This window comes from Notamacropus eugenii, chromosome 1, assembly GCF_028372415.1.
Source record: "Notamacropus eugenii isolate mMacEug1 chromosome 1, mMacEug1.pri_v2, whole genome shotgun sequence".
In the NCBI taxonomy this organism is placed as follows: Eukaryota; Metazoa; Chordata; class Mammalia; order Diprotodontia; family Macropodidae; genus Notamacropus; species Notamacropus eugenii.
In genome coordinates, this window is record NC_092872.1 from 14,012,176 (window position 1) to 14,034,751 (window position 22,576).

Below are 22,576 nucleotides of genomic sequence, written 5' to 3' on the forward strand. Positions count from 1 at the left end.
TGATAAAGTGTGAGAAAGGTACAGGGAAACTTTAAAAAAATTTATATTTTTTTCTAATTACATGTAAAACAATTTTTAACATTCATTTAAAAAAAATTTGACTTCTAAATTTTCTCTTTCCCTCTCTCACCTCCTCCCTCTTTGGAAAGCAAGCAGTTTGGTATAGATTATACATGTGCAGCTGTGCAAAGCGTATTTCCATGTTAGCCATGTTGTGAAAGAAAACAAAAAAATCCAAGTAAAATAAAGCAAAAAAGTATACTTTGATCTGCATTCCGAGTTCCTCCATTCTTTCTCTAGAGATGGATAACATTTTTCATCCTATGTCCATTGGAATTGTCTTAGATCATAACATTGCTGAGAATAGCTAAGTCATTCACGGTTGATCATCATTTAACACTGCGGTTACTGTGTGCAGTGCTCTCCTGGTTCTGCTCACTTCCCTTGCATCAGTTCATGTGAGTCGTTCCAGATCTGTCTGCAGTCAGCCTGATCATCATTTCTTACAGCACAATAGTATTCCATCGAAATCATACACCACAGCTTGTTCAGCCATTCCCCAATTGATAGGCATCCTCTTCATTTTCAATTCTTTACCACCACAAAAAATCTGCTTTAAATATTTTTGTATAAATAGATCCCTTTCCCTTTTTTTGGATGTCTTTGGTATATAGACCTAGTAGAAGTAGTGCTAGATCAAAGGGTATGCACAGTTTGATTGGCCTTTGGGCATAGTTCCATATTGCTCTCCAGAATGCTTAGATCAGTTCACAGCTCCACCAACTCTGCATTAGTGTCTTAGTTTTTCCACGCCCTCTCCAACATTTATCATTTTCCTTTTCTGTTGTATTAGCTAATCTGATAAATGTGAGGTGGTACCTCAGAGTTGTTTTAATTTTCATCTTTCTTATCAATAGTGATTTAAAGCATTTTTTCATAATGGCTATAGATAGCTTTTCTGTCTTCTTCTGAAAACTGCTTGTTCATATCTTTGGACCATTTATCAATTGGGGGAATGGCTTAGATTCTTACAGATTTATCTCAATTCTTTATATATTTAAGAAAAGAAGCCTTTATCAGAGACACTTGCTATAAAAATTGTTTCCTAGTTTTCTGCTTTCCTTCTAATTTTGGCTGCATTGGTTTTGTGTATACATATATATGTGTGTGTGTTGTGTTTATACATATGTGTATATACATGATATCTTTTAAATTTAATGTAATAAAAATTATCCTTTTTACTTCCTGTAATGCTCTTTATCTCTTGTTTAAATTCTTCAACAGGGAGGATTTTATGAATTATATATATCACAGAAGATCACATATTTATAGTCATATGATTAATTGATTGACAGAGTTGTAGACAATATAAAACTCCTACTGTGCTTGTTATCTATTGACTATAAAGAACCTTTTACTTTAGTACCTACTTTGAGTTCTGGTACACACTGGCACTTAATAAATGCTTATTGATGGAACACAACGTTGCCTTAAAGGTACTTATCCATCAACAGCGCTCCCAGGTATATGTCGGTCCTACAAGATTCTTTTGTAAGACAGAACAGCAGAGAAAACTTGTTTGACAACACTCTAATTATAAATATCAGAGGAGCATAAACCAGGGAGATGCATGTTCACTCATCCAAGGTGTTTCCTGTTGTCATGGAGGATGTCCTGTCCAGAAAACTAGTGGGACAGAGATTTCTATAGATGGTCAGGCCTTTTAAATGCTTCTGTTTGTGGATGAAATTTTGCTTGTGGCATCAAACCCTGTGGCACTGCAGAGCCCTCTAAATGAGACATAAGCACCTAAAAGAGTTTGGACCACTATTCACATAGGAAAAACCAAGTGAGTGAAGAATGCCTGTTTTCATACTGGGGTATATAGTTGGATGGACAACACTTAGAGCTGGTCATCTAGTACATATATTTTGGACAGACACTACAAATAGACAGTGAGCTGTGCCTAGTATTGAATAGGACAAGGAGAAAGGGCCAGATTGCCTTTGGGAAACTGTACAGTGCTTTTATTGATTCCCATGCTTCTGCTGAGATAAAAGCTAATTGTTTTTACAACAGTATTTTTAGGTCATCACCATATGGTTGTGAGTTATGGAATACCCATAGTCTCCGAAGAGTTAAGATTGAAGATCACCCAAGGGACAATTGAAAGGTGCATTGTGATTGTGAGAAAGTTATGTTATACAGCCAGTAACTAAACAAATGAAATGGTACAAAGAATGTCATCAGAAAAATGTTTGACTGGAAAAGAAGGTGGGTCAGTTAAGTGACATAGGCAAGGAATAGCTGATGAACATCCCCTGGGTTCTCTTGGTATCTATCCATTGTCAAAAGATGTAAAGTCTTCTTTCTTTGGAGGACTGGAGAAAGGAGATATTGGTAGCATGGAAAATAATTAGAGGGTTTATTCATTCATCCAATAGCTATTTATTAAGCACGTATTATGTGCATTTTACCATAGTATGTATTGGGATACAAAGATGAAAATGATTTTGGGTCCTTGCTCGGAGTTTAACACAGATCAAATAAGGGACTACACAGAAAACTGTGGTGCAAGGTGGAGAGAGAAGAGTGCAAAGGAAAGATTCAGACAAATTTGTATGAGAATTCTGAGGAAGGAAATATCTCTTTCACCTAATTTGGGTAGTTGGGTGAAGGGAATTGAAGATTTTGAGCGGTGGGTAAGCCAGGCAAGGCTTCCCGGAGTAGGTAACATTTAAGAATAAAATGAAACAGAATCCATTAGGGACATAAATGCTTTCAAGCATCTGAACTGAGTACATCACAACATCTGGATGCTGAGTTCGTATTTACATTTCCTGCTGATTCAGAGAAGGAAATACACTGAGCCTTGGGTTTTCAATTTGGGTTTGTTTGTTTTTTTTGACACTAGAACACATGTATAGGAATTTAGCTGCAAAATAATGGTTTATTAGAATTTATTGCTTGTGAAAAGCATATTGAATGGCAGAGTAGACAATATATTCACCTACAGTTTTACCTAAGATGTTGAAACATTGTTTAACAAGATGGATCTTGTCTTGATCATGCACAGAGGCATGGACATATCATTAACTGGGAACTGTGAGGGGCTGAGGCTGGGTGATCTGAGTCCTTGCTTACAGTGTAATCTAATGCAGGGCCAGAACTTGGAGAATCCAGATGAATGGATGGTTAACGTGTTCATTAGACTGTCTCCCTCAAGTATCAGCTATCTCAAAGGAGCTTTGAAAAGTGCTGTGTCTCATTCAATTCATGATCAGACCCTCTGATAAGTGCTAACAGAGCCCTCAATCTAGATTGTTGTTTCAAATGATGCCATAAAGTTTAGGTACTAAATGAGACTGAGGCAAAGCTGAAATTCTGTTTTGGTTTGTTTTTTTTAAAGCTTTGCTTGTATTCTCATCCCCAGAGAAGGCCAGCCCTTTGTCACTCAGAAAAAAGCAGTAGTCAGTTGGTCTACATAGAAAGCCAATGTTCTTTTCAGGAAGAATCTTTGAATCTTTTCAAGCTCTTTTACTTGTCGTTGATTGTGACTCAGAACCTCTTTGACATGCAACCTGGAAGAGATAGGATTTTTTTTTTGTTTTTTTGGGGGACAAGTTTCTTAAAAACTTAAAAAACCCCAACATTGTAGAGGCACATGTTACAGGTTATTTGTTCCTTCCATGAAAGAATCTCAGCACAAACTGACTGATCTGCATCTCTGTAGGCTTCCCAGGGTGGCTTAGTTGTAAAGCTGACATTATGACCAAACTTCCATTACCCTAAGCAAGTTATTACTTCACTACCAAGTGGTGATTTCAGCCTCAGTGTGATTAGTGCTGGGCTGCTTCTTCTAGGAATATCTAAGAAATATATCCATGTCTTCTTAACACGGCATCTAGTTAGAGATGGTAATACCATGTCCCCATCTAAGAGAGGTGTCCATCTTCCTGTTTGCTATAGTTAAGAAGACATATACCTAATTTTCCCTAGTAGAATGTAAACTTCTTGAGGATAGTGTCTTTGTATCCTTAGTATGTAACACATTTTTGGGATGTGGTTGATGAATTGAGTTGAATTCTTGTAATTATATCAAGTGTAATATAGTGGAAAGAGTGCTGGACTTGGAGTTGAGAGATCTGGAACTTGATGACCCTAAAGAAATCACTCCTCTGAGCCTCAATGTCTTCCCCAGACTGCAAGACCTTTCAGGTCCTTCCTACCTTGAACATTCTATTTAAGCTTTGAAGTAATTTTTTGTCTTTGGGCCTCCATTTTCCCACCTGTAAAATGGGGAAAATAGTTCTTAAATTGTCTATACTTTATATACTGTAAGCTACTATAGAGATGTGAGTTACTGTTATTCATTTGTACAGATAAAAACTTTAAGGGGAGTGTTAGAACACAATCCTATTCCCATTTAAAGCTAGAATAGAATTTATCAGGTTACTTCAGTTCAGTTCATTTTAATGTTAGTTGTTAGTTGTGATACTAGCAGTTGTGTTGTCATACAACCTCTAACAAAACAAGAATGGCCTGGGATCAATATTGAAGTTGGATGGTTTGGCCAACAGACAATTCCTGTGTGTTAAATCAAAGGCTAATAATTGAATGAGAATAAGAGAGTGAACTGGATTGTATTTGAGAAAATACATAATACTTTCAGTAATCCAAGGTGTTCCTTGAAACGAAAGCATTCTTGACACCATTTTTTTTTTGGTGATATTATATGATTGTGAGCCATAGAATCAACAGTGGAGAGAAATAAGGTGAATGTAAGTTTTTTGTTCTTGCTGTTCAATTGTGTCTGACTCTTTGTGTTCCCACTTGGGGTATTCTTGATGAAGATATTGGAGTGGTTTGAGGCAAACAGGGTTAAATGATTTGCCTAAGGTCACACAGTTGACAATTTTCTGAGACCAGATTTGAACTTAGAAGATGAGTCTTCCTGACTCCAGGCCTAGCATTCTGTCCATTGTGCCACCTAGCTGCCCTGAATGTAAATAGTCAGTGGCATGCTGCTAGGTATGATTTGTGCCCAAGAAGTGATGTAGAAGATATCCAGAAGATGTATGATTACAGAAGGTGATCAACCGGTCTTGTAGCCAAGAGTGAGTGATAACAGATGGCCAGTCAAATACTTACTGTACTGAGAGTCATGCTGTGTTTAAAAAACCTAGAGAAAGGCTTCTAGTATGTTGGGTGAATTTCCCATGGACACTTTGGGGGAGTATGTGAATGAGTCAGATGAGGTGGCAGGATGTGCGTGGATTATTATCCCCTCTGAGGGGAGTGGACACATTAAATGAACATAAAGCGTTAGAGATAAAACTTTATATTTTTGAAGATGAAGTAGACTACATTTGGTGCTCATTCTGAAAGAACAAAAATGAGATAATTATATCGTACTTTAAGATTTGCACAGCACTTCACAAATAATAGCAGATTTAAATTGAAGTGGGAGGCACTTACCTATACCTAGTATCTTTGTTTTACATATGAGGAAACAGAAGCACAGAGAAGTTGAGTGACTTGCTCATGGTCACACAGAAAATACATATTAAGCTTGGTACCCATGTCTCCCTAAGATTTGGTGGAGCCCTCAATCCACCATACTACAGTGTTTTTCTAGCTTCATTCTGCAAAGTTAATTTACCCAAATGATTTGGGAGCCACAGCTCAGTTCAGATCCTGAACAGTCCTTCTGGCTCAGGACCTCCCAGGAATTTGCTATTTTGTTTGATTAATTAGATGCTTTAGTGTAGCTGAAGTTATTTTTTCCCAGTTGAGAAAAGAATTATAGGATTTAGAACTGGAAGGGGCCTTCGTACAACCCTCTTGTTTTGTCGAATGTAAGGACCTGAGAGATAATTGCATATATAGAAAGTAACAGAGCTAAGATTTGAATCCAGGGCTTCTGACCTCAAAGCCAGTGTCCTTCCATTCCACCAAACTACCAAGAAGCTTTAAAATATGAAGAAGGCCTGACCTGTCTTCAATCAGAATCTGTGCTGCTGGGATCCCTTTTCCATCAGTCGTGTGGCAGTCGTCACTTCTTGTTATCCCTGAAGGCTAAGCCTGGGGAGCAGGAAAGAGGCAGTGGATTCCAAGAGGGAATACCCTCCATGAGCAGGGGATGGGCAGACCTGTGTTGTTCTTCAGTGTTTCTTTTCTTTTCACTCTTCTTCTTCATGTCCCCTTCCCCCAGCACACATGCACACACATGCCCTGCCCCCACCAGACATGCAGCTGTTCGGGAATCCTGCTGGAGCAATAATAATCACAATTATGGCCACGTGAATTTGTATTGTGCTTTATGATTAAAGCATTTTCCATTCATTATCTCATTGGCTTCTTATTTTCCAAGCCGCCAATTGAGCTAGCAGGACCGTGTTGCAGAAGCTCAGCTTCTGCACAGGCAGTCTGGCTGTGTTCCAGAGCACCTATCATTAGTGGATCTTTGTCACTTATGTTAAATATAGCTGATAGATGATGCTAGTGGGAGCTGCTCAAGAAGCCAGATGTGACGGTGAACAAGAGTTCAGAGTTGATGCAAATTCAGCAGACAATTAATAGTGCTTTGGTCTAAATCTCGGAAAGACTGATAGACTTGAATCCAGAAGACTCTCTTTGAATTCTTGTGTCCTGTTTGACCATGAGCAAGGCACCTAATTGACACCAAGGATGTAGCACAGTGAAAGGAGGATTTGATTTAGTGGGAAGGACCAGGGTTGAATCTCAACTCTGCCACCTTTATTTTTGTGACTTTGATCACCCTACCTCAGTTTCCTCATTTGTAAAAGTGAGGAGATTGGTCTCGTTGACCTATGAGATCCCTTCCACATCTTCTGTTTGTGAAATGTCAGTCCTACTAATAAGAAACTGAATGCTCTCAGAGAGTGTAAGCAACTCTTAATTTTTAGAATTTAGAGCTGAAAGAGACCTTAGAAATCACCTCACAGAGTTCGTTGGTTAACTGGTAGTTATGGATCACATTTGTTCTTGAGCAAGTGCATCATGCGCATCTCGCTGAGTGACCACGCTAATGTTTTGGTCAGTGGATTGAGAATCTAATTGGTGTGGTTATTCCTTCTCTTTACTGTTAACCTTGGAATCCATCCTTGTTTTCTAATCCTGTACGACTTTTGTATATGTATCCTTCTGCGAATCTTCCAGAAGTTCATGTTAGAGGTCCTCTGAACATTGTGTGGATATTAGTGCATCGCTCCAGTTGTCCACCTGTTATCACTCACTAGTATTATTATGTGACCAATGCATCTCCTTTTCGGATAATACATTTCCAGCATATCTCACTTTTTGCTCACAGTCCATTATTGGTTGCTCATATACTGTAATCTACATACTCATCATATGCCTCACCATCCATAGCCCTTTTGATAACTTGCAGTTTTGGTGCTTCAAAGATGAAAGTGTTCGTAATTCACAGCCACAGAAAGCATATGGTTTTTTTTTTAAAAAGATGATTTAGGATTATGGAAAGTAATGTAAAATCCAGACTTTTTTCAGTTCTGGGCTCTTTGTCTATCTGTGTATTTATGCAAGATGTAAGTATCAATAAACCAGCTCAATGGGCTGTCTATCCTATTGCATATCATAGTACTGATACAGGAATTCTTCATTAACTTGCCCTTTCCTGTATGAATTCCAGGTTGGATTCTTTTGATGGACTATGTTTTCCTTTAGGAAGCTCTGTAACATCCCCCAAGCTTGATGTAGTTAGCAAAATGCCATCCACAAAGAGGAGCACCTGGAAGACCTCATAACCTAATGAAAATTCGTCTTCCCGTTGGACTTTTGTTTTGAATGTCTTCCCTGACATTGACAAATACCTTTGACAACAAGTGTATATCCCCCTTTAAAAAATGCTGTGCTTATCCAGTGATCCAAGACTATCCAAAAGAACTGATGATCAGCCTCCAGAGAAAGAACTGATATTGATTGAATACTGACAGAAGCATGCTATTTTTCACTTTCTTTCATTTCTTCTTTTACTTGAGTCTTCTTGTACAAAATAACTAATATGGAAATGTTTTATATAATTGCACATATATAACCTATATCGGATTGCTTATTGTATCAGGAAGGGGTGTGGGGAGGGAGGGGTAGATAGAATTTAGAACTCAAAACTTAAAATAAAAATGTTAAAAAGGAAAAAAATTTTTTGTGCTTGATATTGATAGAGTATTAGCAAATAACGTTATCTCTATTTCTGTGCCTATAATCTTGTATGATCTTAACACCTGCATGGGAGGCGTCTTGTTGGAAAAGAACCTTTATGGTTGCATTTTGCTCTACCAAATGAAATGCTTTTGAAAAAGAAATAATTAATAGCAGACAGTGGGATCTTATATTCTTGGCATCTTTCCTTCCTTTCAAACTTCGTTCTCTACCATAGCTATGTATTTGTTTTTCATGTTAACTTCTGTTTCATTGGGGACTATAATGTGTACTATCGTTAATGAAAAAATAAACTGTTAGAGAAGTACTAAGAAATTCATTCCCCGTTTGTCTTTTTTGTTTGTTTCTTCTACCAGTTTTATCTTAACTCATTTTGGGGATGATTTGGCTTAAATTAGGTCTCACACCAACTTTCTGCAAATTCATTTTTCCCCTCTACTGCTTGTTGATATTTTATGAGAGAGTACTGCTTATAATCTTCCACTACCCACTTCTGTAAGGTTTTGCAAATGAATTTACGTTCTAAACTCGTGTCTCTCTTGACTGTTTCGCAAAATCAGATGTTTGCTGGTTGAGGTAGATTCTGGATTCTCTTGATCTCTTTGTTATGATGATTATTTTGTAGCTGTCAAATATCTAGGGGTGTGAAATATTGGATATTCTATCAGATGTGGTCACTGTGTTGGTTCTGCTGAAGTGCTTTCTCAAAAAAAAAATTCTGTTAAAGGGGGAAGGATGTATTTGGAAACTTTCACGTAAAAACGAAAGGCATCGATACCATTTAAAAAATTTCTACAGAAAATGGTGACAATCCATGTTGTCTTTTCCTTATCTCTCTACTTTTAGGCATTTGCATATTTTCAGTGACAAGTTGGAGCTATTATAATTGCGTGATTATTCCTTTTTCCAATTGGGGATCTTTATTCAATTAATTGTACACAGCGGATTTATAAATAGCTCATTGATAACTGGTGATTTCTAGTCTATTTATTGAGATATGGCCAATTTAATTTGTGTGTCTATGATGCTGATCTGTCCTTACCATATTTGTGTCTCAGTCAGCCTTTGTTTTCTTTTGTTTCTCAATTCTAAACCACATTTTCCTCTTTTCAGATATTTTTCCAATTACATGTAAAAACAGTGTATAACATTAATTTTTTTTTTAATTTTGAGTTCCAAATTCGAGAAAGCAAGCAGTTTTATATAGGATATACATGTGCAAAACATATTTCCATGTTAGTCATGTTGTAAAAGAAAACACGGATCAAACCCCCACACCCCCGCTTCTGGCTTCCAATAAAGTAAGTTTAAAAAAGTGTGCTTCTATCTGCATTCAGACTACACCAGATCTTTCTCTGGAGGTGGATAGCATTTTTCATCATAAGTCCTTCAGAGTTATTTTCGATCATTGCATTGCTAAGAATAGGTGTCATTCACAGCTGATCATCATATAGTATTGCTGTCACTGTGTACAATGTTCTCCTGGTTTTTTCCCTTCACTTTACATCAGTTCATGTAAATATTTCCAGGTTTTTCTGAAAGCATCCTGCTTGCAGAACTACATTTTCCAACAAAATGTTTCACCATCTTCCACTATGCTTTCCACCTTTGCATTAAAGCCACAGAATCTTAAGGTATGTGCTGATGTGATTTGGTTGATCTTATTACATTCCTTGTATTGTAGCCTTTCTCTACCTGATCATCCTTTGCAACAGCTATTGACAGATAAACCCCAACTATCATCATGGTAGTCTTTGTGCTTTGCTCATCATGAGCGCTGCAAAGTGAGTTGAACTTCTCTTATTACCATGGTAAGGGAAGTAACATGGTCAAACCTTTGTCTCAGAAAAATTAGCTTGGTGCCTGTTTGGAGAATATATTGGAGGGATTGAAGTAGGACTGGAAGCTATTAGGAGTCTATTGCAACAGAACAGGTGAGAAGTGATAAGGGTTTGAACTAGAGTAGAATCTCTAGTTTCCCTAAAGGCCTGGCTGAAGTGTCACGTCTTTCTCAAACCTTTCCTGATACTCCTTGGGTGTTAGTGCTTTCTCTTCAATTTATTTTATATTTACCTAACTCTGGACATGATAACACTCCCCCTCCCCCACCGCCATTGCCACCTTCCAATAGAATATAGGCTCCTTGAGGGAAGGTGCTGTTTCATTTTTGTCTTTTTGTTTCCAACACCCAGTGCTTTGTACATAAATAGGCACATAATACATTTTTTTAATGAAGCATTTATTAAATGCCTGCTATTTGCATGGCCCTGTCCCTGGTGCTGGGATTTCAAAGATGAAAAATGACACAGTCCTTGTTCTCAGAGAGCTCACCATGAGGGAGCAGAGGGAGGAGGAGTGAGAAGGTTTATGAAGAAGACCTTCACAGCCTAGCCTCCTCCAACCTTTCCAGGCTTCTTACATCTTATTTTCCACCATGTTCTCTTTGATTCAGTGACACTGGATCTGTTCCAAGAATAAGACATCTCTCAGCTTCAGGCATTTTCTCTGCCAATGCCCTGATGCTAAGATTGTGTGTTGATGACCTGTCAAACTCTTTATAGTTCCACATTTTTCTTGGTTTCGTTAAACTTCATTTCCATTCTATATTATTCATGCACATGTCTGACTAAGGTCTGGACATCATTAAGAGGCACTGTTTCAGCCGTATATGTCACCTCTGTCTGAAATATATTGAAGCTACTATGCATTACTCACACTGGGAACTTCATTTGCTCAATCACCCCTTCCACTTTATCCAGTCTAGCAGCTTCTCTTAATAATAATAGCTAGCCTTTATATAGTGCTTTAAGGTTTGCAAAGTACTTTACATATCTTAACTCATTTTATCCTTATCACAATCCTAGAAGGTAGGTGCTATTGTCCCTGTTTTATAGAAAATTATAAAACGGAGGCAGACAGAGGTCAAATGACCTGCCCAGGATCACATAGCTTCTAAGTGTCTGAAGTAGAATTCCAGCTCAGGTCTTCTGGACTCTTGTGTTTGATCCACTGTACCACCTGGCAGTATAGCTTGGTCTCCATGCTCAGCTGTGTTCATGCTTTCCTTATAACTATTTGATACTTCTGCCTTGCCAGCTACAGCAATCCTTAGCCCTGTGCCATTCAATAGTGGAAATAGGGATGGATTTGGAGTCAATCTGAATCCATGCCCTGCTTTTTATTAACTATATGCCTTTGGGCAAGTCACTGTAACTCTCTCCCTCCTTCCTTACTGCAAATGAAAGCATTGGACTAGTTGGACTCTAAAGCCTGCTTCAGTTCTAAGTGACAATTTGGCATACTCACAGCTTACACAATCTTGCTTCCAAATGCCATAGTATCATGTCAGTCTTAGCCTACTATGAAGTCATGTGCAAAACTTCTCTGGGCCTTTACCATGGACTGCCCAAACCTTGGATCAGCTTCTTATTACTTCTTTAAAAAACTCCCTACAGCGGCTCTTCTTCTAAAGCCTCTGAAATTCTCAACTCCCAGTCTTAATTCTTAGATGATAACTTTACCTCCTACTTAAAGTAACTCTGTGCTGGACCAGACTGTATCTGGAGAACTCTATCTAGCTCTGGGCACCACATTTTAGGAGGGCCAGTGGTATGATGAAGGGACTCTTGTCTCCTGCATGATTTTATAAACTTCAGTCTTGTCCCCTCTCAGCTCTCCTCTTTCCATACTATAGAGATCTCATCTCTCTAGTCCATTCTCATGCAACTCCCACCCCCATGCCCCAGTTTCCTTAATTATTTTGTTTTCAGCTTCATTACATCTGTCTGGTGGCTTAGAGACCAGAGCTGTTCAGAGGGCTCCAAGGGCAACTGTGCCAGAGCTTTGTACAAAGAGAAAGTGTCTTCTGTTTGGTTGCTTGTCTCTTTCCTAGAGATGCCCAGCTATTAGTTGTGCCTTTTCAGCCCAGGAGCACATCAGGCTGACATCTTCAGGAACTAATCTATAGTGAGTCTCTGTTCAAATAATGGTGCAGCTAGGTGGTGCAGCGGATAGAGCTCCAGGCCTGAAGTCAGAAAGAATTATCTTCTTGAGTTCAAATATGACCTCAGACATTTATTAGCAAGTCACTTAACCCTGTTTGCTTCAGTTTCCTCATCTATAAAATGAGCTGGAGAAGGACATAGCCAACCACTTCACTATCTTTGCCAAGAAAACCCCAAATGAAGAGTCAGCCAAGACAAGCGACTGAACAGCAGCAACAATGTTAGAGGAGTAGAGTGATGCAGCTGGAAGGATTTGGGATCTGAAGTTAGGAGACTGGGTTAGTATTTTCCCTCTGACATCAAATTTAACTTCTTTGTGTCATCATCTTCTGGTGTTAAGTTGTGTGGAACAGACAAACTACAAGTAAGACAGTTCATAAAAGGGCACTAAAAGGAAGGAAGAGGGTGGGCTGGAGTATTAGTCAGGGAAGATTTCATGGAGGAGGTATGACTTGAGTTTGACCTGGAAAGGAGGGTAGAACATGCCCTAGACAATAGAGAAAAGTAGGGAAATGGCATTCTAGGTCAGGGAAATAGCATGAACAGAGGCAGGGAGTTTGATATGATATGGAAATGGAGGGTTTAACTACAAAGTAGTGGGGTCAGATTATGGCTTACCTAGAATGCTGGACTGATGATTATAAACTTGATCCAATAGAGAGCTATAGAAAGTTTTTGAATAAATGAATAACCTTAAGAAAGCAATATTGTACAGGATGGATTATCAGTGGGGTTAGAGGAGACAGAAGACATGGAGACCAGGTATAAGGTGATGAGATCCAGAACTAGAGTGGTTACTGTGGAAATAAAGAAATTTGGGCAGGAGTGTTTTTTATAGGGAGGAGTGTTTTATTTTATGTTGAGTTTGAGGTAATGATCAAGGTAGGCAGTTGGAGTTGTGGGATTAGAGGATTAGGGGAACCTGTGGCCTTGAGGCCACATGTATTCTTCTAGGTTCTTGAGTATTGCCTTTTGACCGAGTCCCAAGTTTTACAGAACAAATCCTTTTATTAAAGGGGATTTGTTCTGTGAAATTTTGATTCAGTCGAAGGGCCAACTTGAAGACCTAGAAGGCCACATGTGGCCTCAAGGCCAGAGGTTCCCCAATGCTGGGTTAGACTTGGGTGAGATGTTAAGGCTAGAGATATAAATTTGGGAGTTATTTGTATAGAGGTACATAAGCTGAAATGATAGGAACTCATGAGATTGCCAAGGAAGAGAGAGAAGAGCAAAAGGACATGGACTTAAAATAGTAAGGGGATATGAAGAGAAGGAGCCAGTGAAAGATGGGATCAATCAAAGAGGTAAGGAAGAGAGCCAGCACAATGCAATGAAAGTCAAAGTAGAAGAGGAGATATTTATGGAAGGCAATCTTAAACCTTTTGAGATTAACATCTTGGAAGACCACTAAAGCCTCCACAGAATCCCTGTTGTTCCCCCTGTCAGAAAAAATCCTGGGCTAAATAGGTTATGGGTATGACCCAGTGTAGCACAGACTGGTACGTTCTAGGAAGCTGTGGTCACATACAAGCTAAGTGTGTGTGCCCCCCATTTATCCTTCCATTGCTCCTTCCAGAGCAGCTAGGTGATGCAGTGGATAGAGCACCAGTGCAGGAGTCAGGAGGACCTGAGTTCACATATCACCTCAGACACTTGACACTCACTAGCTCTGTGACCTTGGGCAAGTCACTTAACCCCAGTTGCCTTATCCTGGGTCATCTCCAGTCATCCTGATGAATATCTGGTCACTGGATTCAGATGGCTCTGAAGGAGAAGTGGGGCTGGTGACCTACACAGCCCTCCCTCCCTCAAAACAAAGTCAAGTGCAAGTCATGTCATTATTTCTCTGATGCCATGGTCTTCTTCAGCAATGAAGGACGAACATGCTCCTTCCAGACCACTGGCTGTCCTGAAACCATGCCCTGGGTGATGTAATCCATTCCGTTATAGAGCCACTATTCTGTTCAGAGTCATGATTCAGTCACTCTGAGTGGGATCAGATTCAGATTCAACTAGCACAGATTTGTATGAACCACTATATCTAGCTTCCCAAGACCCAAGCCCATGCTTCACATCCTATCCAACTCTCTAGGCCATCTCTTTGCCATCTTCTCTGTTTCTGCTTGCAAAATACATCCTACTCTTCCCTTCCCCCTTCCCTTCTTGCCCTGGGAGTAGTAATCAAATCAATACTACTATTGCTCCTGGAGAGGGCAGGTCCATTGGCTTAACTCACATTCTAATGACTTCCCTTACTATAACGTCTTCCCTTACTATAATGTAAACTGCGTGAGCACTGGGACTGTCTTGTTTTTGTATCTGTATTCCTGGCATAGTGCTTGGTACATAGTAAGTTCTTAATAAATTCTGTTCATTCATTCATCCATCCATCCATCCATCTATCCATTTTTTCAGTGGGTCATGAATTGCTCAGGATTGCTCAGGTTGTTTCCATCTTCATATTTATCTAAAGCAATTTAAACACCTTGGGGACTGGATACTATCATTTTAACAATTTCAGGGTCCAACAATTTCATTCTTTGCAGAGACAAATTTGAAGTTTTTTCACTAGTAATAGTATGTCTCCCAAGCACCATTTTTGGTTGAGATTTACCTATTAAAATCAATTCTTTGTATGTAAGAATTTTAATGTTTGAGCCATGATGTTGGAATGTAACACATAACATTGCTGAAAAATAGAGACTTCTCTGCCTCAGGCTTCACCTCTAGGAAGACCTCCAAGAGCTGGAAGGAATTTCCCTAAAATCTCTCCTAGCTGTCTGTTTTCATCTCTTTTGTGTACTTACTTTTCAATTTGCATTATGGATACACAGTTGGCACTTGAATTAAACTGAAATGTATCTGGGGAAGGAGATACAGTGAGAGAAAAAGTGGAGAGATCTCAAGACTGGCACTTAAGACCCAGGTTTTAGTCCCATTTCCACCATCAACTCTCTGTGCCCTTCACCAGGCTTCTTCCCTTGTCTGTGCCTCAGTTTCCTTCTCTGTACAATGAAAAAGTTGGGCTAGCTGATTTCTAAGCCCTTTTCTTGATAAACTGGAAAGAACTTGCAAAGATTGGATCTGTCATCTGAGGATGAGCCAGCCAAGTCCCGAGAAGCTCATCACCAGCAGGTTATGTATGAAGGGATGAAATGTTGGAGCCATGGTGGCTTAGGCAGGCTATTTCCCAAGATGTAGTTGGGTTGGGAGTTACCTGGTAGAGAGAACACAAACATGGATAAAATAAAGGATCTTTTGAAACACTCAATTATGTTTGAAGAAATTACCCCTTTCTTTTCTCTTCGCAAATGATTCCAAGTTCTTTCACTTTTCTTCATAGTGCTTACTTTTCAAATGTTTATCTTGTTGTCCTTGTTGGACATTAGTTAGAGTCTTCATATTTCTATCGGAGTGCAGTGATCCAGACTGTGTACAGTATTCTAATTATAGGCCAGTGTAGCGCATAGAGGAAGGATCACTTCCAGCCATTTCCTTGCTCATCACCTTTTTACTTAATCTGATCTGACATCAATCTGATGCATGGAAGAGTGTGGTGGCAGATAGTGGTCCAGAGCACCCTGCCTTAACTGTGACCCAAGTTTGGCCATGGACAGGCTGGGGGAGACAGAAGAGCACTTTAGCTGCTCTGTGTTTCAATTCAGTTTGATACACCCAGCATTTATTGAACATCTCTCAGGTGCTAGATACAATATCAGGCATTGGGCTTACAAAAATAAAAACTAAAAAAGCCCTGCTCTCTAGGGGCTTATGTTCTACAAGGGAGAAACAGTATGTTCACGGATAAGTCAGTACAAAATGTAGACTTTGGAGTGTGTGGCGGTATGTACTAATGGTATAGTATTAGGCTGGACCAAAGAAGACTATGATGAACTTCTCTCTCCCCTTCCTTCCCCCATTGTCGTTAACTCTTTTTCAGTTTGTGGTTCACTAGTTAACTTCTGGTTTTCTTCTGCATTAGCATTTCGTTGGTCCTTTTCTGAGCAGTTTTTCTGTTTGAGGTTTTTGGTGCTTGATATCCGTCCACCTTGTACTTTTCCCTCTACTGTTTCAATGAGGATTTGGATCAGAATATCCATCCTGAAACTCTACTTCTGATATTTTCCTCAGCAAATCACTTTATCTCTCTGATCCTCTGTCTCCTCATCTGTAAAATGGGTGCATTAAATCTTTGTGCCACCAATGTTCTGGGATTATTGCTGTGACATGCTTTCTAAACCATTAAACATCATAGAAATGGGCATTTTGGACATAACCAAGAGAAATTATCTTCATCTAATGGGAAGCTCCAGAAACAGTATTTAGTTGCCATTTCTGGAAGGAATTGTTAAATTACAAGATCAAAGGGTCACAGATTTAGAACTGGAAGAGAATTTAAAGGTTGAATCAAGCATTCTTATCTTAGAGATGAGGAAACTGAGGCTCCAAAAGGTTTACGACTTCTCCTGGTTACACAGCTCATAAATGTCTGGGCAGGATTGGAACTCAGGTCTTCTTGACTCAAAGTCTAGCCCTCTATCTAATCAGCCACTTTTATGCCTTGCCATGTTCAACTAAAACTTCAACTTTTCAAAAGTGTATTTTCTTTACTCCGTATCATTCATTTCTTACTATCTTTTATTTTGAAGAAGTGTTCATTAAGACAGCCTGTATGAAGTTGGCTGCTGATTATCATCAATGTGTCTGAATCTCCTCTTCTTGCCGAAAGACTGAGAGCCAAGCAGATTTTCTTTTCTTGGGCACAAAGTGCTCCAAGTGATCGGAAGGCCTTCTGGAAACTTCCCTTCTGTGAAGCGCTTACCTGAGTTCATTGCTGTGGCCTGGTAGCTAGATCTCAGGAGGAAAAGCTTCCCTGACAAAGGCACGAGGGGTGGTTAAAAGTGACCCAATCCTAGACAAAGGTTTCCATGAAGCTGACTGCCTGTTAAACTTTAAGCCACTAGAGGAACATTTTAGTTAAAAAATAAGTGTTGCTTTCAGTTAATAGAGATCTCCAAAGCACCGGTGTGGCCAGGAATATGTACGGTAACTTTGCCATGACCTCTGGTCTCCACCCTCCCCTAACAGTGTTTTCAGATCTAGCAAATGAAGCCTGTCGCAGGCTCACGTAATCACTCGCAGGCTCACGTAATCACTCAGAAATGCAAATGCGCTGTCATTTTGTGACCTGTGTAGTGAAAATTAGAAAGAGGAAGTTATATTCTGCTGTTGCATGAAGTTCAAATCTGAAGGGAAGATGTGAAGCCATATAGAAAACTTGTAAGTGATATTCTTCTTTTTTTGGTCTTAAATGACACGTAAAGTAGTAGCATGGGTTTTCTTTAAAAGTATTTTTTCTAATGACTGGGGAGTTAGAGACTTGAGGTGACATTGTAGTGGCTTCCATGGCAGGAAGTCCTGAAGTGTTTTACAGCAGAATGGTGGTGGTTGTGAATATAAGTGAGTGTTTAATGCGTTCGGTGTAATTATGTATCAACCAAATGTCACCAACTATAAAAAGGGGATTTCCTGAAACTAAGGAATCCTCTTTTAAATAAATTAAATGCATATTAACTTAAATACCTACTGCCTTGAGGTTGTTTAATGTGTTTTGTCTCTTCACTGCGTATGATCTAGCCATATAGGAAGAAGTTTGAGGGAAATAATCTACTCTTTTGAGAATCTCATAATAGAGGGTACGTTCAGAGATTAGTATTTGACTGAAGGGACTGAAGAGTGTGCTGACAGACAAGGTGGTGTAAAAAGTGCTGTACTGTGATATGGAAAACTGGATTCTAATCCAGGATTGGCATTGGCTATGTGATTCCTAGCAAATTATTTAGTGTCTCTGTTTAGTTTCAGTTTAATTCAGCAAGCATTTTAAGCATCTACTAGTATGTGCTAGGCATAGTAGTAGGTGCTGAATTTAAAAAGATAAAAAGTAAAAAAGCCCTACCCTCAAGGAGTTTATAGTCTACTGGGAAGAAACAACATGTCCATAGATAAGTTAGTACAAAGCATATACAAAGTAATTTTGGGGAGAGGGGAGGTACTAACAACAGGGGAAATTGATAAAGACCTTTTATCTAGCAAGTGGTGCTTTAATGAAGCTAGCTATTCCAAGAAGCTACTTCTTCTAGCAGCCCTGTGAGGTGGACAGCACCAAACTTACCCCAATTTTGCTAATGAAGAAACTGAAGCCCAGAATATTTGCCCTTGGTAGGAATTATGTTTCCTGATTCTTATCCCTGTTCTCTAAAGACTAATGTATAGGATAAAAGTAAGGCAATTTTTTTTTAATTTAAAAAAAAATTGCACTTTATTTTAACATTCATTTGAAAAACTTTTGAGTTCCAATTTCTCTTCCTCCCCCTAGTCCCGCCCCTCCTAGCCATTGAGAAGATAGGCAGTATATCAGTTGTGTGACGTCATGTAAAACATTTGTGTATTAGAAAGTGAGGCAATCTAAAAGTTAAGATTAAGCTGCCTTGACCATTTAATCTCTTGATCTTTAGCCTGGGATAGGGAAGAACACATGGATGTGTTTGGGAAATGAGACTTAGGTTGCCCCTCATCAAGGGGCAGAAAGGGAAAAAGTATGAGGAAGCTGGGAGGCAACTCCATATACCAAGTGACAAATCACTCGTCTCCACAACCTCTTCCCATTTCTTTCCACCACTTTTCATGCCATAACCAGTGAGCGTTTTCAGTTCTGACCACTGTATCACTTTGCCCTTTTTCTAACCCCACTTTGTTCAGGCCAGGAGTAATACAAAATAAGGTTAAGCAAAAGAATTCCCAAAGCTGGGATGAGACCTAAAAAAGGTAATGAACTCTTTCTTCAAAGAAAACATTGGACTTTCAGGCCACGCAGAGTATGGGAAATGAAGGGACATTTCCTGGAAACTGGATAAACCATCAAAAAGGGCCCTCCAGTCTGAGTGTCAGCAATGCCGGGATGATAAAGGCACAGAGTGGTTTTTGCCCGACCTCTGGGCAATAAAGGCCTCTCAGCTTGAAAAGACCTTGACTCACCCTTGGTAAGTTTAAAACTGCATAAGCCTGGGCAGTTCTCAGAGACCCTCAACCTCTCCATCTCCCACCCCTCTTTACCCTAGGAGATTTAAAAACAGAGAACTGTGTCATTACTTGGCTTTTGATTAGTGAATGAATTAAGAATTTTTCCAAATAATAATTTTTTTAAGACTGGCAAGGCTAAGTGATTTTTCAAAATCAGCAGGTATAAATGACTCCTTATAAGTAAAGAATGCCAGAGGAGTAATGAATGACCTTAGAGGACATTTAATTCAACCCGCTCATTGTACAGAAGAAGAAACTGAGAACCAGAGAGGGGAAGGGCCTTGCCTAAGGCCACAAAGTGAGTTAATGGTGGAGCCTAGACTAGAACAGGTTATTCCCCCCCTACATTGAGATGTTATTTTCTGACATGATGAGAGAAACTATCCAGAAAAGATAAAGTACATTTGGAATCCACAGCTTGAGCCACTACAGGATTTTGTTGTTCACTGTCTTTGAGGCAAACAGAGGCTGGCAGTGTCAGGCAGGGGGCTGGCGGCTGGTGGGCAGGCTGGTCAGACTTGTGGGAGATGCAGGCATAGGAAGTGGTTTGTCCCTGGTTCTGAGTTCCCTGTGGTGAAGTTCTGCTTTATATAACATTAATAGATTCTTTGTTAGATTCTACTTGAAACATAAAATTTACAAAAGCCCATGTTATATTTTTACAAATTGTAGCAGTATTATTACTTTTGAATTATCTAAAAAGGTAATAAATACAAATAAATACCAGAATACATACATATATGCCACACTTGTAGCTTTGAGTCTACACAGGGTGGAATTTGTTTATGCTTCCTTTCTTAAAAAACATTCAAGATTCTAGCAAGAGCTAGAAGCACTCATCGACCTTGGAGATTGCTTAGTCTAGCCCTTTCATTTTGCAGATGAGAAAACTGAAGTTACCTTAAATTTCACTGTCCTCATTAAACTGAAATGAGCTCCTTGGGGAGGGATTTTTGGTTTTTGCCTTCCCCCACATTCATTCAGGGCATTTGAGGACTGACTCACTCTCTCCCATCTAGACAGCCACAACTCACTCTCTGTTCAGCACAAAGAAGTCTTAGTAGACCTAAGTCCAGGACTTAGACCATTTAAATCAATCTCCTTATTTTACAAATTAGAAAATTGAGACCTAGAGAGATTAAGTGATTTATCCAAGATCGTAAAGTGAGTTATTAGAGAGCTGGAAATACATTTTAAGCTTCCTGATTCTCAATCCAATGTTCATTCAGTCAATTAAATTCACTAAATATTAACCACCTATTGTGAAGAGCTCTGTGCTTCACTCTGGGGGAGAATGCAAAGATGAATGTACATGATCTCTACCTTCAGTTTGCTTCCATCCTAGCAGATAGAGAGCAGCAAACTGGTAGAAAGAGGAAAAAACTTGGAGACAGGAAGACCCTACTTCAAAGCTTGCTGCAGACACAATAGGTATCTGACCCTTCACAAGTCCCTTAACCTCCTTGTGGGTCAGCTTCCTCACCTGTAGAATGGGGATAAGAATATATATAGCACCTATCTCATAAGATGAAGATCATCTGAAATAATTTCTATAAAGTGTTTTGCAAACCTTAAAGTACTTTGTCAAGCTAGTTATATGACATGCATACAAAACTTGAATATAAACTATAATATTATAAATACTTAAGTGAGGTTTCTGCAAAGTATGAGATAAGATCGGAGATCTGAGAAAAGAAAAATTGTTTCTTACTAAGATAAACAGGAAAAGGTAGAACTTGATGTGGATCCCAAAGGATGAGCAGTTATCAACAGATAGAGATAAGGGAAGGTGTTCTAGATGTAGAGGAACATGCACAAAGATGGAAAACTATGGAAGCCTAGGAGTGGGATAGGACATAGATTAACCCATTTTGACTAGCACATAAGATACACAGAAATAATGAGGAGCATCAGAATGTGGAAGACCTCAAATACCAGGCAATAGGAGACCATTGAAAATGTGTGAAAGGAGAGGAGATCTGAGTCTCTATTTGTAATTTTATTTGGGCAGTGGTACGAATGATGTATTAGAAGGGGATGGCAGATAGGGCCTTCTGTCTGTATGGCTGCCACTGAACCCAGATGGGTCCATAGGAGAAAGTGAGGTATGTCATGGCCTCACCTCCCTGAAGTCATAACAGGACATACATAGAAGGACAAACAACCAGTCTCCCTTGATAATCTTATCTGTTTTCATGGATTCAAATACCTCTATACAGCTGGCTCCCAGATTTACATATTGTCTCTTTCCTGAACTCATCTTGCACTACCAGCTGCCTGCTGGATATCTCCTGGGTGTCCTGTAGGCATCTCAAATGCATCTCAAAAAATAAGACCTCCAAAATGAAACTCATCTTTCTTCTTCCTCCTGAAGCCTACCCTTCTTTCACATTTCTCTGTTTTAGCTGAAAATAGCACCATCATTCTTCTCATTCACCACCTTAGAGTCATATTTCCCTTGCATCCCTCATAAAGAATTGAAAATATGATGCCACGATTGGAAGTTGCCAGGTTTGGTAGATTCTGTCGCCACATACCTCCCATCTGGCCCCTTCTCTTCATTCATACAACCTCTCCTCCAGTTGAGGTTCTTATCACCTCTCACCTGTGCTATTGTTACGCCTTCCTAATAGTCTTCCTCTTTTCATCCCATCCTCTACACTATTGCCACATCAGTATTCTCAAAATACACATTTTACCTTGTCAGTTCCCTATTCAGACATCTGTAGCAGTTCTCTGTTGTCTCTAGAATAAAATACTAAGTATTCAGCCTCATGTTTAAAGCCTTTTTCATGGCCTACTCGGCTCTCTATTGTTACTTTATATTACACCCCTTCACACACACTTTGCACCAATCCAACTGACCGCTCTGCCATTGTTGCCATTGTGTGCTCTGCCTCTTAATGTCGTTGTCTGAAATGAACTCCGTCCCTTCTACTCAGAATTTCAAGAGTGCATTTAAAGCATAGTTCTTTCTTCCTATTGATGGCCTTTCCACAGTCAACTAATTATTAATTCTCTTACTGAAACTGATTTGTATATATTTATCCATGTACATGTTATTTTCCCCCCAGTAGGCTTTCTGGGGCAGGGATGATTTCATTTTTGTCTTTTATCCTGAGCATGAGCACAGTGCCTTCCTTACACATAGTAGGTACTTCATATGTATTTAACTGAATTGTTCTAAATTCTTTGTTTGTGAAGTAGTTTAAGTATGTTAAATTGGCAGGTGGTTAGCCTTCTCTCAAGACTGCTGCCTAGGCCAGACAGTCTGAGACAACGAAATT

General features: G+C 39.3%; 1 protein-coding gene across 6 annotated transcripts in view; it reads left to right on the forward strand.

Moving 5' to 3' along the window:
- Positions 1-22,576, forward strand: part of FGD3 (FYVE, RhoGEF and PH domain containing 3) — a 175,835-nt gene that overhangs the window by 65,526 nt on the left and 87,733 nt on the right. The window contains exons 1-2 of one of the 6 annotated variants that reach the window (XM_072654340.1): positions 16,850-17,489; positions 19,075-19,249. The exons of 4 other annotated variants lie outside the window; for them this stretch is intronic. The gene's annotated coding sequence lies outside the window, so the exon portion shown is untranslated. Of the gene's footprint in view, positions 1-16,849; positions 17,490-19,074; positions 19,250-22,576 lie in introns of those variants that run through there. One more of the 6 variants, XM_072654331.1, reaches the window with a different exon arrangement.